Genomic DNA, 16,053 nt, shown 5'->3' with positions numbered 1-16,053 from the left:
TCTGTGAATTATTTTCCCTTCATGAAAATATTACACGCTATATACATGTTCAGCATGGTAGATGAAGTGGAATAAAAGAAAAATAATAAAACAAGAAAAATTAATAAAGAATGTTTCATACTACACAAAATGCTACATGGAAATGCTAATGAAAGTGCTACATGAAGTTGCTGCATGTTATATTAAAGTGCTATGTTAATGTTCTAAATGCTTGATTATTTTCCTACATAAAGAATTCTACACGCCAAAAATAAATGTTATATGATCAGTATGCTTTAAAAATGCAGAGTTTCATGGCAACACGAATTCCAGCACGCACGCACACACACACATACATCTCCATAATGCTAATAAGGCTTGTGAAACATATGCTATCGTGGCTGAGGATCATTAGGCTGTTATGTTCATCATTTGGCCCCTGTCCCGGTCCTGCTTTATTAGCAGATCTTTTCTGCTGTTTCTTGACTAGCGGTGCCGAGGCCCCGACGCCTTGTCTCCTCCCCCGGCAAAGCGCTGCGCCGGACCGCTAATGAAGCTTTCCTGGGTGGATGGCACAGATAATTAGCCTCCTCTGGTCAACAGCAGTGCCACCACGTCACCTCTCCGGCAGCGTTTTAACACCCGCGCACCAGGCCGGGGCGGCCATTGGCTCCTTCTTAAAGCACGCAGGCACATGTACACACTGCGGCCCGCCCTTATGACACAATGCACGAAACATCAGCCGACAGAGATAGAGAGCGAAAGAGAGAGAAAGAGAGAGAGAGAGAGAGAGAGAGAGAGAGAAAGCTGGGATGGAGGGAGGAAGGGGGGACAGGCAGCCAAACTCGTTTTCCGCTTGATGGGTTAGCTGCAGAGAATGTGCCTCCACTAGGTAAATGATTAAGGTGTTTTGGGGGGGGGGGTGTATGTATGTGTGCATGTGTGTGTGTGTGTGTATTACGGGGGGCTTTACTGCACTGCCATTATGCACTTCAAAGCTCTGCCTGGGCAGGTTCAATGAGAAGCAAATGTGCTTCCCCCCACCGCTCAGAATGCCTCAAATGTTTTAGCAGGTGCAAGCGCAAGAGGGGCCGGCCGAGCCAGCAGCAGGGCCCGCCGAGGCTGCACCTTGCCTAGGAGAGATCACAGAGCCTGCCCTCGGGCCAGATACCTGAGGGAGGGGGAGCTAGTGGTCAGCGCTGGAGGTCAGATCTGGCCTTGGTGGCTTTCGAAGCCGGGCAGGGGAGGGTGGGACAGTAAGCCTTTGGCCCAGATTCAGAGGCTGGGAAAAGGTCATTTAAGTGCAGGTCATGGGGCGGCAAATGTTTGAACAAGTGTTGAAAATGAATCGTTTTCTGTCTTAATCAACATTAATTCCAACACAGACTATCTTGTGCCATGTGTGTTTGAACATCACTTGAACATGCACACTGAACTGCATTGATTGGGATCAGTTTAGGTAGAACCCAATGATATTTTGACTTTTATTTTGTTAAATTACAATTCTATATGGTATAAGGTTATGTTTTAAATGAATAAAAATAATACACCCCAGTTAATCTGCGTTTCCAGGAGTTTGTATGAAATTCCCAGCAGCCATGAACATTCTGCCTTTTCTCTCTGTTCTCCAACAGTTGGCAGTGTTTCTCAATCTTAACTCAGCATTCCTGCAGCTAACAAGGGCAACAAAAAATCCTACAAGAAGAGCATTTTACTTTGAAGGAATAAGCCAAATTCATTAATATTTACAATGATGTTAGAAATTCACGTCTGGTATTTCATAGACTTGTTTGCAAGGTGTACGGTAAAAGTGATGGATAGAAATCAATTATCACCTTTTAAAGTTTGCTAAAGTTTAAAGCATGCTAAGAAATAACTATTCAGTATTCAGCAGTATTCGGTAAAACACTATATATTGTGTCATTATACATTATACATAGATATATGACACAATAAGCCATTATAGGCATCAAGTTAAAAAATAAACCTAAATATCTTTAGGTCTTACAAATATGCTAATACATTTCAAAATGCAACACAATATATCTTGTTTGTTTTAATAAGAATATACATACATATATAGAATATCATAATTCATTAAACACTTACGTATTGATTAATTTCTAATTAGTCTTTTCACAGATATGTTTTTGATGTTTTTAATCTTTATCAAACAAAAAAATCTAAACTTGAAGCCTTTCCAGACACATTAGCAGGTTTCATCCAGATATTAGTCATTTCTCCTTTACGTCACGTCTCAGTGTGCAAAGGAGGAGAAGGAAGGTGATCTTTAGGTAGGACTTTGCATTATTTAAAATAGCACTTCCGTTTGTAAATCCTTAGACGAAGTTGCCAGGTGTAGATTAATCCGCTCGACATTTTCCCCAGACATCCTGTACCTCACACTGACATTCTCCTTCAACTGCTATGGGGATTCAGCGTCTCACCCTGATATTTCAAGGTCCCTCACAGGGTCCTCTGAAAGACGCTTGCTCATGCGATGGACTATAAAAAAGTTTAGTAGCATCAACATGTTGGCAAACTGATGAGGAGAGGAAATTGCTTCTCCTCATATAGCTGTCTTGCTCTTCCTGGCAGTAGGCTGGCCCCATCCCACCATAGTACAGTTAGAAGCTGCTACCATTCTACCTAGTAGGATTTATCTCATAAAGCCTATTAGGGGCAGTGATGGCCTGGAAGCGGCCCAGTAATCAGAAGGTTGCCGGTTCGAATCAAGATCCGCCAAGGTGCCACTGAGATGCCACTGAGCAAAGTACCGTCCCCACACACTGTTCCCCTGGCGCCTGTCACTACGGGTGATGTTTAAAAGCCGAGTTCTGTGCTGTGCATTACAATGACAATCATTTCACTTAACAACAACAATAAAGCGGCCATCCGGTGTGCATCCTATGTGTTCACGCTCACAGTTTTAAATCCAACAGCCAGCGTGTTAAAACGTCTGCTCGCCGCTCTAAAGCCTGCAGGGAAAAGGTCAAGGGGTCATCAGTCCGCGTGGGCGCATGCGAGCGTCCTTACTTCGCGCAGACGCCCAGACTTGATTTGTGCTCGTCTTCCTGCCGAGCAGCAAGAGGGAATTCACAGCGGCGGTTTGGCGAGCGATGCGATTCCGCCGCTCATTAAGAATGAAATAAACGGGTGAGCGGTGCCGGCTGATTTGTCAACACGCTGTATATATTACACCGTTCTTCTTCTCCTTCCTCATTACCGCTGCTCAGACCGTGTTTTTGCGAACTGTGGAACGTCAGAGACCACATTTACACTCAAACTAATTTAAAAAGTTTTCCCATATATCGTAGTAGGTATGGTGAACTCTGCAAAAGACACACACACACACACACACGCACACACACACACACACACACTCACAGACTATTAATGACTGCTAAAAAGTGAAGCGTAAGTATTCTGAAGGTAAATTGCGCAGCAAAGCATTTCTCTTAACTCTGCCTGTTCAGATAGCTCATGTGCAGCTTTTCTTTTTCACAAAGACGAGCGATTGTGTTTTCCTCGGGAGGCTGCATGCCGTCGGAAACACCGCGTAGCTCCGGGCCCGATATCGTGCGAAAAAAGTTCCCGTCTTTTGAAGGGTCAGGTTTGGAGCTCGCTGGCAGAGTCAGGCGGAGGGAGCAGTTGGCTCGCGGACTTATCTGGTGAGCGGAGCGCGGGGCGCTTTTCTCTCCCTCGTCCCTCCATTTCCCCCTCTATCTCTAGCACCAAACTTATCACAATAATGTTGAGTAAGATCGTTTTTGGCCCGCGCCTGACAAACTGATATAAATTTCAATCTGACTCTGACAGAAGTTTTCATTTTGCCAAGAGTGCAAAAAGACTCGAGGGAGACGGGAGGGGCGGCTGGGTGGATGCACATGTTGGGTGAATGCAAGTTATAATGTTACCATGGGAAAGCACTCATTGCTCATTGGGAAAGCTGCTAGATGTTATGGGGGGGGGGGGGTCTCTTTGATTTTTTTTTTTGACATAGGTAAACATGCATAATTGACAAAGTCTTATGATACACAGTGATAAATCTGCCACGATGGAATACACTGGTGGCATCCGTGTGATGTTTCCCAGTATTTTCCCACTGCTAGAGAAGACGTAGCACGTGTGGAATGTGCGCGCATTCACTAGTTCGCCCATCGGAATGCTTGAACTGAAGCGCTGATAACCTGCATGTTGGTGTCGGCAGTGGGCGTGGACATCCATTGACCCACCCTGTGTACGAGGGGTATTAGGAGTGTGGCGAACGGAGGGAAACAGAGGAGAAAGGGAGGAGATGGACACTGTGCAACACCTGGGCGCGTGACATATTGACAGGAAGGAGGTTTAAATCGTCCAGAATGAGGGTCAGTGTGACTGTAGTGTGCGAGCTTTGTTTCTCTCATTAAAAGGCGGCTTGGGAACTTTTCCACACTTTACCAAAATGCACTAGACGCTGCATCATATATAGAAATGATATCTCAACAAGAACAAATGAATGAAGTAACCATGAAAACAAGAGCTTTGGAGAATTTTGTCCTGGAATAGTCCTGGAATCATAAAAAATGGCATTCAAAGTAATTTATCCAACTAGTCTACAGGAAACTACAAAATATGGGCAAAACGCAACTTAAACATTGTGCAACACTAACACAGACTTAAAGCCCAAGGGCTGTAGTTGAAATGTATTATGTGCAGTGAAAAATGTCCTGATACTTGGAGAACATTAGATGCACTCTGTGAAGCGTGAAGTGCTGAGGGGTAGTTAATTGAAGTTGGACTTCATAATCTGTTCAAATTAACCTGCATTTTCAATTGCAGGAATTTTTTTTTTTCTATTTATTTTTGCATGTCATTACTCCAAAAAAAAAGCAATTAGGAACTAAAAACCTGCCCTGTTTTCATGAGAAACTTCCAGACCTTTTTTCCGATCGGTTGCCATCTTTGCTCCCGTCCAGGTCCAGTTTGGCACCAAGAACAGAAGGGGGAACCGTGCACCCTCATTACACAGAAGCCACTCTAATTACAACCTGCTCAAGAGATGTTATTCTACACCTCGCAGTGACAATGACAGCACCGTCTCCTACCAGCTCCTCTCCGCTCCGGCTTTTTGTGCACCGGGGTGCGGGGGTGCAACACAACACCCCCCTGTAAATAAATGAAGCCACTCTTGGAAGATGGGCCAGGCGGCAAACAAAACAGGCCCTCCACTGGAAAATAAGGACACGAGATGATCGGCGGACAGGTGCTAATGTCACCTGTCCATGTGACACATACGCTTGTTGTCGGTGCCAAAGTTATAAATGACTCGCAATCATCCGCTGGTCTCTACCTTCTCATTTTGCTGATATAATTGAGGCGAGGGGGCCTAGCCAGTGAATTAATGCCATTATATGTAACGTGATATTGCATCGCACCCATACGGTGAAAAAATATTGTTTGAAATGCTGCACTAAACTGACAAATCCCCTTGTGGCAGCCATCACCTGAGGAACCATGTGCCTTTATCCGCTACATTTCTCCAGCATTTATATTCATCTTTGCTAATCCAAAGATGGATGTTCTCTGTAAATATCCGTTGCAGTGAATGCACCTAGAGCTTAAGCAAACTGTCCAGAATTTAATTATGAAAAAAAAAAAAAAAAAGCAAGCAAGATTACAGAAATTACAATATATAGCAGTGGAGTGAATGCCTCCAAAACCCCTATTGAGTCAGCTCTGAATGTGATGGACAAATTAAAATACAGTATTTGACAAGGATATTTTCTAATGCACAATTAGGTTAGCCTAACGCATGGCTAACCTGGCCGATAAAATGATCCCCCCCACAACGACTGCACTAAAGGAAGACGTCCAAACACTCCCCTCAATCTCCCGTCCTGCCAGAATTCAAACATATTATGGCTCTGCGGGTTTTTTCACCCGCCTTTGAGTCCACATTAGGCTGTGCGGCTCTTAAAAGGTTTATGACGACCATTTAGCATCACTAGAGCGCGGCTTAACATGGTCGTGTCAAGATAACATGGAAGCATCAGCGTTGTTTTCACTGGCTGTCAGAAGAGATTTTACAGTGGCTGGAGGGAAGAGGACACGGCGCCGAGGAGGCACTAGTGTGTACTGTCACCAGCGAGGAGAGAGGAGAGAATCAAAAATAGCACCGGGGAGGGAGGGAGGAAGGGAGGGAGGCTGAGAAAAGAGGGCGAGTGTTCAAAACTCTGTGGAGCTGGGGTGGACCTATGGGTAAGTCTCTGTGTGTGCATATGTGTGCGTGTGTGAATGCATGTGTGCAAGACATGCAATAAAGTGTGTGTGTGATGTGCCTTATGTTAAAGTGGGGACAATTTGCTGGTCCTCACAAAGAAAAAAATTAATTATTTATTAAAAATAATAATAAAAAATCATCAGCAGGTGACTTTGCTCTACATCTGTATGTATGGATATGCGCAAAACACAAGATGCTGAAATGTCCATTTTGTGAGGACCCAGTCTTACATAAAAAATATTTGTCTTTGGTAGTGACTGTAGAATTGATGTTATCATACAGACTCAATGTTATATATTGCATTAGTGGTCCTCACAAGATGCTTATTTGTTTTATAAAATTATTTGAAATATTTTTCTTTTGTTGCTGATTTTAGTGTTCAGGCTTATTAAAATCTCGCTAACTCATAATGAATATGGTATATGTTTTTTGCCTTAACTTTATTTAGATATTAAAATAAGTTTGTTTGTAGGTGTTTTAGAGAAGAACCTCTATCTAAGAGAAGCCTCTATCTCTGGAATTGAATTGTTTTACAAGCATCTTGATTTGATAAAAAAAAAAAAACTGGAAGCTCAGACTTGCTGTCTCACATTTGATGCTTTTACAACACGTTTTAGAATAAAACTAAAGATTATGCTGTAAATTCTGTTACAAAAATACTGATTTAAAAGCACTGTCAGTAAGTTAACATTTTAAGAGGAGCAGCTGCTCTCTTTTTTCAGGTTTTCAAGGAAGAAAATACTTTATTGAGGCGGAGCCAAACATGTTATTTATTGCTGTCTCATTCCTCCATGCACAAAGAGTCCAAGATATGTGGGTTTCACAGTTTCTCCTTCTCTCTTCAGCCATCAGATGTCATGACAACCCAGCCCTGTAGGCCAGCAGAGTAACTGCAGCATTAATTGGTGTTGTCCAGGCCAGACAGAAATAAAAGATCCCATCGGGGCTAATAATTAATGTATTTTTTTCCCTGTACCCTTTAAGGTCCTCTCTCTCTCTCTCTCTCTCTGCTGTGGTATCATTAAGGAAAGGCTTCTTCCACAGAGCGAGTGGTTAGATGTTGGAGACTCATTAGGGTATTTTTAGATAAGGCCTGAGTAACAAGAGTATTGCTAGCGCTTAATGTGTTTGTTTGGATTCTGTAATCTTTCTTTAAAAAAAAAAAAAATCCACCAGTGTTATGCAAGCCGACTGCTCCTCATCTGCCTGTTGGGATGGACGGGGCCGATAAGGCCTATTGTGGAGTTGTAGGCGCCTGGGCTAAATTGAATTATGTAGGTTTGATGGGAGCTTGTACTGGCTGATTCCTGATTGGCCGTCAATGGTTCTCTACAATCGCTTGGTAATATAATCCGAGCGTACTGCACCCTGCGGAAACTGATACTCATCCACTGTTGCTCTGTGGTCCAGGGGTCTCTGATGGAGATACTGTATCGACAGTAACGCTGCATGGAATTTCCAGAAGTTCCTTTCCATCATGTATACCCAGATATGCACACACACTCAATTTCTGGTTTATCATGTGTTTTTTTTATAGTGGCAAAGACAATATATGTAATTTTGATGTATTTTGCATTTAAAGAAGACGACTTTAAAAGGTATGATGCTTGCATGAGTGAAAGAGTCTTGCAGAAGAATATTAAATGCTTGGTTGTATCTGCTATGATAGACTGTTTTTTAATGTATTTTATAGTGTCCCATTCAGTTCTTACGGCAAGTAGAACTTGCAATACATTGCAACCCTATGTCTTAGCATTATAGCCTCACTTAGTTTCATTTCAGTGTTAATTTTTATACTGTTTACTGTATAAAAAACACAAACAATAACCTGGCCTGTATTGACACTAGGATGCTGGTAGCAGATCTGTGCTCTAGATTCCGGATCTCCACAGTGTTCTCTCTGCTGCTGGTGGAACATGGACGATTTACAGTCGATTAAAGCCCAAATCCACTGTCGGCTGACAAAGGTAGTAACACGCGAGTCTATCCTGAAAAACAAGTGCCACACTCGACTGATGAAAACAAATTCCACCCGTCAGCAGAAGGCGGGGCTGGTTGTGCTTCGTAGCTGTTGTTACTCGTGAATACAGTATTAAGTGTCAGGTAGCAAGCGGCTACTTCTCTCCTATGTCGGCTCCCCCCCCTGTGTGTACTGCATCCTTTAATTGTGCCCACACAGGCCACAGAGGAAGCCGGACCGCCGAAAACAACAGGTAAAAGTGGTCTCGGGGGGGGTTGAGTACAGTTAAAACGTTCCGATTTTTTCTTCCACAAACAGGCGGGGAATTACAGGCCCTCGCCTACTACACACGCAGTTAACAGCCTCAGCCGGGCGGTTTGGCCATCTGGCTTAATTGCAGGTGGTGTCGCACTCGTGCCCTAATGACTCCGTGTCACCCGTACTGAGGTGCAAATGAGTTTCCACATGATCGGAACGAAAAGGTGCCACAAATCAGACTAATGACACAAAACTGCCTGGGTGCGTGATGCCATTGGCCAAAGTGATGGAATAAATCAATTTCTAGAATTTCAGCTGCAATAGAATACATTTTACTACTCCTGAAAGTTTACCTTACTACAGAAATTTGACAGAATATACCCTATTAATAAATAATCCCACCTCGCATGCTCGTGTTATTACTGATTCACTTTGCTAATTTGCATTCCTCTCCTTATCATGCTATATGTCATTTCCTTCTTGAAACAAGAGAGTCATGCACCTGAGATAAAAAAAAAAAGCTGGTCATACGACCCAGTGATCTGTGACCGCTCTTCATTCGGAGCAGGAGGAGCGTTCGCTCAAAATTCCACCCAGTTTGCATCGCGTGTCTCCTCTGCGGAGCAACTTTGTTTCCATCTTGCATCTGTCACTCTGAATGCATCCAGGAAACTGAGGTTTCTGAGCTACAGCAGGCATAACCCCCCAGTTATCTCTAATAATTACGGCAAGCAAACATTTTGTTGTTCCCTCTGCAGAAACGTTAGTGATGTTCATTGCATTATATTTCTCTCTAATACTTTTTTTCAGACGGAAAGGCATGTATTGACCAGGCGCTACAAAGAAATTCAGGTGGGTTGGAAGGTTGCACAGACCATAATAATCAAGTTTTTTTAATGTCCGACTCTCATAATGAATCTTGCCCCACAGACTCTGGGCTTTCTCTCTGAAAAACATAGTTAGTATGCATCTTGTGCCGCTTATATGACTTTTATCATCCAGCTGTGAAAATGACTGCTCAGTCTTTAAATAGCATGGGAAGGGGAAAAAAATACTTTAGCACTACAAATTTGTCAAATGCAATTTTTCATGAATCTAGATACCATATGCTTCGGAGACCGCCGCTTCCCTAACCCATTGTTGCAGAGGCAAAAGGTTTAAGATGCCCACAGGGCAAATCAAGTGGCTCTATTCCCAGCATGCCTTGCTGCGTGAGATACCGGTAATTAACTTAATTATAGCCTTGAATTATAGCGGCCGCCTGATTCGTGGCATGTGTTGATGCTCCCCCGCTGGCCTAAACAACCACTTGCTGCCTCAATACAAGGCAATATTAATGAATGAGATAGCAAGCTTCTGTCACACTGGACTGGGGCTCTTATTAGTCTTTAATCAAGCACTTAAAGGTAAAACGTTTTTTTACAATAGTTTTTTTTTATTGAAATGCACTTGGACTGTGAACTGTGCTGTTTGCTATTTACTGTGTGCTTTATCAGTCACTTGTGGATGAACATTCCATGCACATATAAACACGCAGCATTGCTGACCGGATTTAGACCAATTATGTGACAGGAATGCAATAAAAAGTGCACATCCACACAAAAAATAAGGGAGAGGTCTGTGGCCTGGACTGCTGGCTTCAGTGAAATAAACAGAGAATAGTGTTTTTAAGGTAAGTGTATAAGCATGATTTATCTATTTATTTATTTTTCCGGAACTATATCATGTGTGACGCGGCTCAAATGCAGTATCGCTATTGCCGTTCAGAGATTTTTTTCCCCATTCCCATTTGAACATTGTTAATGCCGCCCAATCACAGCCATGGAGTAATTAAATATGACACAGTTTGTTTTTCCTCGCTGAAAAAGCCATTTGGGGGGGGGGGGGGGGGGGGGGGGGGTATCTAAGCTGCTCTTTGAGCAGCACGGTGTGCTGTCAGCCACCCAGCCCAGGCAATAACTGTTGTTAATTAGTCTGATAAATTACGTTCAAAACAATGACATGTTTAAATAGTCCAATTTAGCTTGTATCCTAAATGAGATATTACATCAAAAGCCATCAATTTCTCCCTTTCTTGCTCATTTGAAGAGGCGTATGCCATCCTGAAAGCATTTTAAAGGTTACGATTTCCTTTGACGATAAAGCAGTACCTTTTAATGAAATTCTAATTAGTAATTTCATGGACTTTGTTATTAACCATATCTGATTACTGCACATTTCCACAGCACCGCTTTAATTAAGAACACTTACTGTACAGTTTCAAACAATTCCATTTTCAAAGATGGAGCAAATTTGTTTTAAAGCCATATTTAGTAAACAACAAATTAAGCATTTTTGACTTTTAATTAAGTTTAAATGTTTTTTTTTCAAAATTTTCCTTAATTTTAAGCATGTTGTTCGGTAAATGAGGGTTGTGTTATTCTTGTCATTCCAACAACAAAATGTATAAGCGGCAGAGGAACAATTATCTCCAATAAACAATTATTAGGTGTAATCTCTTTGTTCTGGGTGCTCAGACATGATTATTTGCAGCTGAACAATGGTAATTAAATTGTCTAACCATATTTGTGCATTTGATGCGTGTTTTGCTTTTCATACTCTCCTCCAGCAAATGTTGTAAAAAGCTTTGGTTATGATACAAACAAGTAGTAAGAAGTAATATTTTTTAAATAACATTCTAAAACAATTTTTAGTGGTCTAGTACATGACTAGACCCCTCTACCAAATCCCAACTCTTTGGTCAAAAGCCTTTAATTATGCTGTTCATGTTTCTGACGTAAACCTCCATTGGTCCTAGCATAGACACCTGTGGGATCCCGTGAACCCTGACCAACACAGTGTCCTCCACGGTGGCAATCTGCAGGGGTCCGTGACTGACACCCCTGTATAGCTGTACTCATTTCAAGTGCAGAAAGCATGGGGGACTGCTTCCCCCATTAGCCCCCCGGTCCCTTCCCCCTTTACCCCTTTCCCTAACATGGAGCCCACCTTGTCACAAGCGGACCCGTAATTTGGACTAATAATTACCAGACGTCACCACAATGAAACATCAGTGTCTGAACTTCTTTGGGCCCAACTGAATTTTAATACATTTGGAAAAGGTTGGCCGAAGGCAGGAAAGGCCTTACACAGGGGGATGGGGAGAGGTGAAGGAGCCCCACATATGGAAGCACTTTTGAAAAAAGTGATAAATGATTTGAAATCCACCGCGTTGCCCCGAATGGAAATTAGGGGGAACAGGTGTTAAATGGGAACCACTGGTGCATTTTTTAATCGGGAAAGGAAAATGGTTGCAGGTCTTTGAGGCCAGATGTAGCTGGACGGGACAGGGTGAGAGCTGATCGCTGCTCTTCTGACCTCCACTCTCTGATATTGCTTGTCCCTTTGAAACTGCTGGTCAGGAAAGAGGTCTCTCCACCATGGATAAACATCCCTTTATCCCAAATCTATGCTGCCGGTGTGAAAACAATGTGGCCACCTCTAGAAGATCCCAAAGCAGAGAACATCTAAGCTCTGCTTTTTGGCTTTATGGTTAGTGTGCTTCTTTAATATTGACATTAACAATGTTTGGCTTCATTACTCATGATACAATCAGACCGTTTTCAAGATGAGCTCAAAGGTTTTGTGTGTGTATACTGGATTCCAGCCAGGGATACATCCAGCCTTACAAGTAAACAAGCAAAAAGAACATCATTTGCTTTATGTTGGAGCCATTCTGTAAGTGACATGCCATCAAAAGCCACTTGGTAACAAATGGGTAATAACAGACGCGATTGGCTCTGTCATTTTTGAGGCAGAAGTGAAGTTGGATCATGAGTCTTTGTCTGAGAAGTCCCTCGGCTCTCTTTCCTCCTTTCTTTAACCTTCTTCTCTCCGTTTGTTTATATGCCACGCCGCCCGCTACACCCCCCCCCCCCCCCCCTCGCACACATGATTTAAATGTTCTTAAAAAAAATGAAAGCTGAATTGTCCACTTGTTTCAAGCTGAAGCACTCCCAGGTAGTTCTGCCTCAGCTGTCCAAACAGAGGGAGTGGAGATGACGGTGGTTTCAGGGGCAAGTCCAATGACGACGTGTCGTGTTACTCACCCTTCCCAGCGCTCGAGGGGTCCCACAATGCCTTGCACCACGACGCCCAGCAATCAGCTGGAATGCTTTGGGGCGAAGCGGTTGGCTGCGGTGTTGGGGACGAGGGGGCTGACAGCAGGCGAGACTGTTTATTGTAATTTACATCATACCTATCTATACTCAGAAACGAGTTAACCGTTTAATTAGCGTCGGGGCAGCCCGCCGCAGACCCTGCCCCTTCTTTTTCCTCCTTTTCTTGTCTTTTTTGTTCTTCTCTTGAACGCTGTGCCGCCTCCCATCACTCTGCCGCCATTGTTTTGTTTAACCAGGCCAGCGTTTTATCGGTCTTTAATTGCCTGCTCCATTAATAAGAGAGACAAACTAATTTAGCAGAACCTGTCCTCTTTAAGAACCCCGGGAACAAAGAGTGGGAGGGTGGAAATCAATCTCGGCTTTGTGGCGGAGCTGCTGACCCGTTCACGCTTTGAAGGCAAGAGTGAGAAAAAAAAAAAAAAACGAAACGGGCATCTGAGAAGTTATTTAACTACAAACAAGCGCCCACCTTCCCCATTCCGGCTGCATAATCAGGCATAATAAGTGGCCCGCGAAAGGTCCACTTAATGTATTTCTAACACCGGGGACCTGCTAATCCTGTCAGAGTGGGTGAGGTGGTGGGAGGACGGGAAAGGGAGCGTTCGACTCCAGAGCCAAGGCAGCCTTTCAGGGAGTCGGCGAGGGAAGCGAGAGCGGCTCGACTTAACTCGCACGTAAAGGCAACAAATCCACGAGCGAAGTGTACGAGCTCACGCTGCGTGATGGCCACGCGGCTGAGTGCGGTCGTCTTCGCCGAGAGAAAAGAGAGGGAACGAGAGAAGGCCGCTTTCAAACGCCGGCCGGCCACATTAGCAGCTCAGCCGTATAATCGCATCTCCGTAATGAGTTATTAATTAAGCCAGGGGCGCTCACTGCCCGCTAACGGCCCTCACAAACAATTGACGGGAGATTTGCGATTTTTGACTCGCTGACACCATTAAACAAATCAATATTGGATTTTGCATCGCACATTCACTGACCCCCCCCTCCCACACCCCTTCTCGGTCTTTGCCAATCAGCCGCACGGAATGCTAATCAGGGAATTAGCTGCCTCGTATTCTGGATGTGTCTCATCAAACAGATCCTTATCAGGGGGAAGGGGAGGGGGAAGAGCTAAAGGCCCATTTGCATAGACGAATAAAAACTTCATCTTTTCTCGTATTGTTTTGCAGGTGAAAATTTCACTGCGTGTCACTCGTTGTGCCATCGGTGAAAACCCCCTCACCCCCACTGAGCCCCCTTTCCTAAGTAAGAATTTTTTTTTAAATAAAATTTATAAAACATTTTATTAAATTTTATAAAATAATTATTTTCTTGTATTATTTTGCAGGTGAAAATTTCACAGCGTGTCACTCGTTGTGCCATCAGTGAAAACCCCCTCACCCCCACTGAGCCCCCTTTCCTAAGATTTTTAAATTAAATTATTCCAATTCCAACACCCATTCGGTCCCTACAGAACCTTGCATCTTCTACGAGAGGATGACGAGGCATTTGGGCAAATGTATTATTATTTTTTTAAAAGCTGCTGCCTTTCATGTTGCTGCTGTGTTTATCATATTTACTCTCCATCTTTCTCTCTTCCTGAAATGTCCTCTTTTTTCTAAAGAAGTCCCTGTCCTTTCTTTGAAATGCCTCGGCCGCTTCGCAGACGACCCGAGCCGCCGCGCCTGGCATTCTGTTCCTTTTTTGATTGTTCCCGTAATCTCGCAAGATAAATATTGCACTTAGCGCACCTAATGATGATTGCTGTTCACATCACAATGGGGAGTCCGCTGAGGCGCCGGGCGACAGGGGCTCTCTATCGTAATGAGCCATGAGGGGATGAAATAACCACCGGTTATTTCCATTTTTGGAAATGCATTTCAAGGAGCCATTGTGTGCAGTGAGGGCCCCAACATTTGGGTGCCACCCTCACCTGGCGTGAAGGGATTTCTTTAGAGGCGCCTCAGTCTCCAGCTGCTCTCAGCTTCAGTGCCATCGATCAGCCAGTAAAGAGTGAGGCCTCCGAATGCAAGTTATTCGTATAATGAAGGAGATTCCCCCTCCCATATCTAAAATCATTATCTAGGCCGGGTTTAAGTTTCACCAGGTGGACTCTGAGGGACAGAAACACTCATTTACCCAGTCCCTGCAATCCCTGGTCCACGTCGTCCCCCTCTTCACCTGACCGCTTCGGTAAAGTGACCGACGGGGGCAGGGAGGGATATGAGGGCTCATCGTCGTCTTTGTGCCGCGTGTGTGGTCGCGGCAAGGAGACGAGCGCAAGGCTAATGTAGGAGATTGACTCTTAATTGCAGAATCACTTCTCATTAATGAGGCCAAGCTGAGAGAACGGAACCCTGCCCAACACAGCCGCTCTTTCCCAGAAGCCAGGTTAAGTGTTGTTTCAGATGACTAGCTGTCCTAAATGACAGTTCAGAAAATGCTCTGAGCGATCGGCGCTATTAACCCTTTGATCCCACCCCTCTGGATTGCATACTCTTGCTCTGCCTCATGTTTCGTACAATTAGACATAAAAAAAGCACCCTCTGAGAATATGTATAGTAGCAGGAGTGATTACCCATTGGTAGGTAGAATGATCACTTATTTATATAAGCAGCATTAAATAAAAAGTAAGGAATCGTAACAAACAAAAGCTTTAATATGTCAGTATAGTCCTAATATATATTACATATTGTACATGGAGGTGAAGTGCAAGGGGGTGCAATATCGTACATGTACGTATATAATGTAAAAATATACACATTATAAATGTATATATATGTGTGTGTGTCTGTGTGTGTGTGTGTGTGTGTATGTATATATATATATATGTAGAGAGAGAGAGAGAGAGAGAAACATTGCATATGCTATGATTACTACACATAAAGTAAAGAGTTTTTTTTTTCAGTTTATGTTCATGGTTATGGGTTATTATGGGTTCAACCTTCTTCTGTGTTTATACATGTACTTGTAATGTTCTCAGGTCGAAAGAATTTTACCATGAGCATCAGCCAGTCAGGTGCCAGAGTGGTTGGCCGTTTTATAAAAGCCCTTTGAATATTCGGTAAAAAGGTTTTTGACTGGCGAGATGTGGGACTTTGTGATCACAGGTATGAGTGTTTGTGTTTGTTCGTTTATGTGTGGGTTCACAGTGGTCCACAAATGAGAAGCAGCCACACATGACGCAGGAGCCCCATGGAGACCTTGAAAAGGCGGGGCCATCTCTGTCCACTCCAGTGCGTCTAATGAGGCGAACGAAAAAGGCCCATTTAGGGGGATCATGTTTCAATTTAGTTCTGACCACGACCAGATCAAAGGTGGATTTTTATTTTGGGCTCAAAGCGCATTGAAAAGGGATCTGCTAATTATTACAGATGATCTGGTGGAGAGAAGGAGGTAAATTGGGAGGTGGACAGTGCAGAGAAATTGGGGTAGCGGGCCAATTACATCTA

The 16,053-nt window shown here is 43.6% G+C and overlaps 2 long non-coding RNA genes across 2 annotated transcripts; both read left to right on the top strand.

The window, feature by feature from the left end:
- The first annotated feature begins 6,201 nt into the window (after nt 1–6,201).
- Nucleotides 6,202–9,282, top strand: LOC114796050 (uncharacterized). The gene is made up of 3 exons (XR_003750590.1): nt 6,202–6,219; nt 8,090–8,208; nt 9,270–9,282. It is a non-coding gene; the product is annotated as an uncharacterized LOC114796050 (long non-coding RNA).
- A 13-nt stretch (nt 9,283–9,295) lies between these two features.
- LOC114796049 (uncharacterized) lies at nt 9,296–14,060 on the top strand. Its single transcript, XR_003750589.1, has 3 exons — nt 9,296–9,311; nt 13,792–13,867; nt 13,950–14,060. It is a non-coding gene; the product is annotated as an uncharacterized LOC114796049 (long non-coding RNA).
- The last annotated feature ends 1,993 nt before the right edge of the window (nt 14,061–16,053 follow it).

Source organism: Denticeps clupeoides, chromosome 8 (genome assembly GCF_900700375.1).
Source record: "Denticeps clupeoides chromosome 8, fDenClu1.1, whole genome shotgun sequence".
Lineage (NCBI taxonomy): Eukaryota > Metazoa > Chordata > Actinopteri > Clupeiformes > Denticipitidae > Denticeps > Denticeps clupeoides.
Note: the sequence above shows the minus strand (reverse complement) of the source record. Positions and strands in the feature narration are given on the sequence as shown.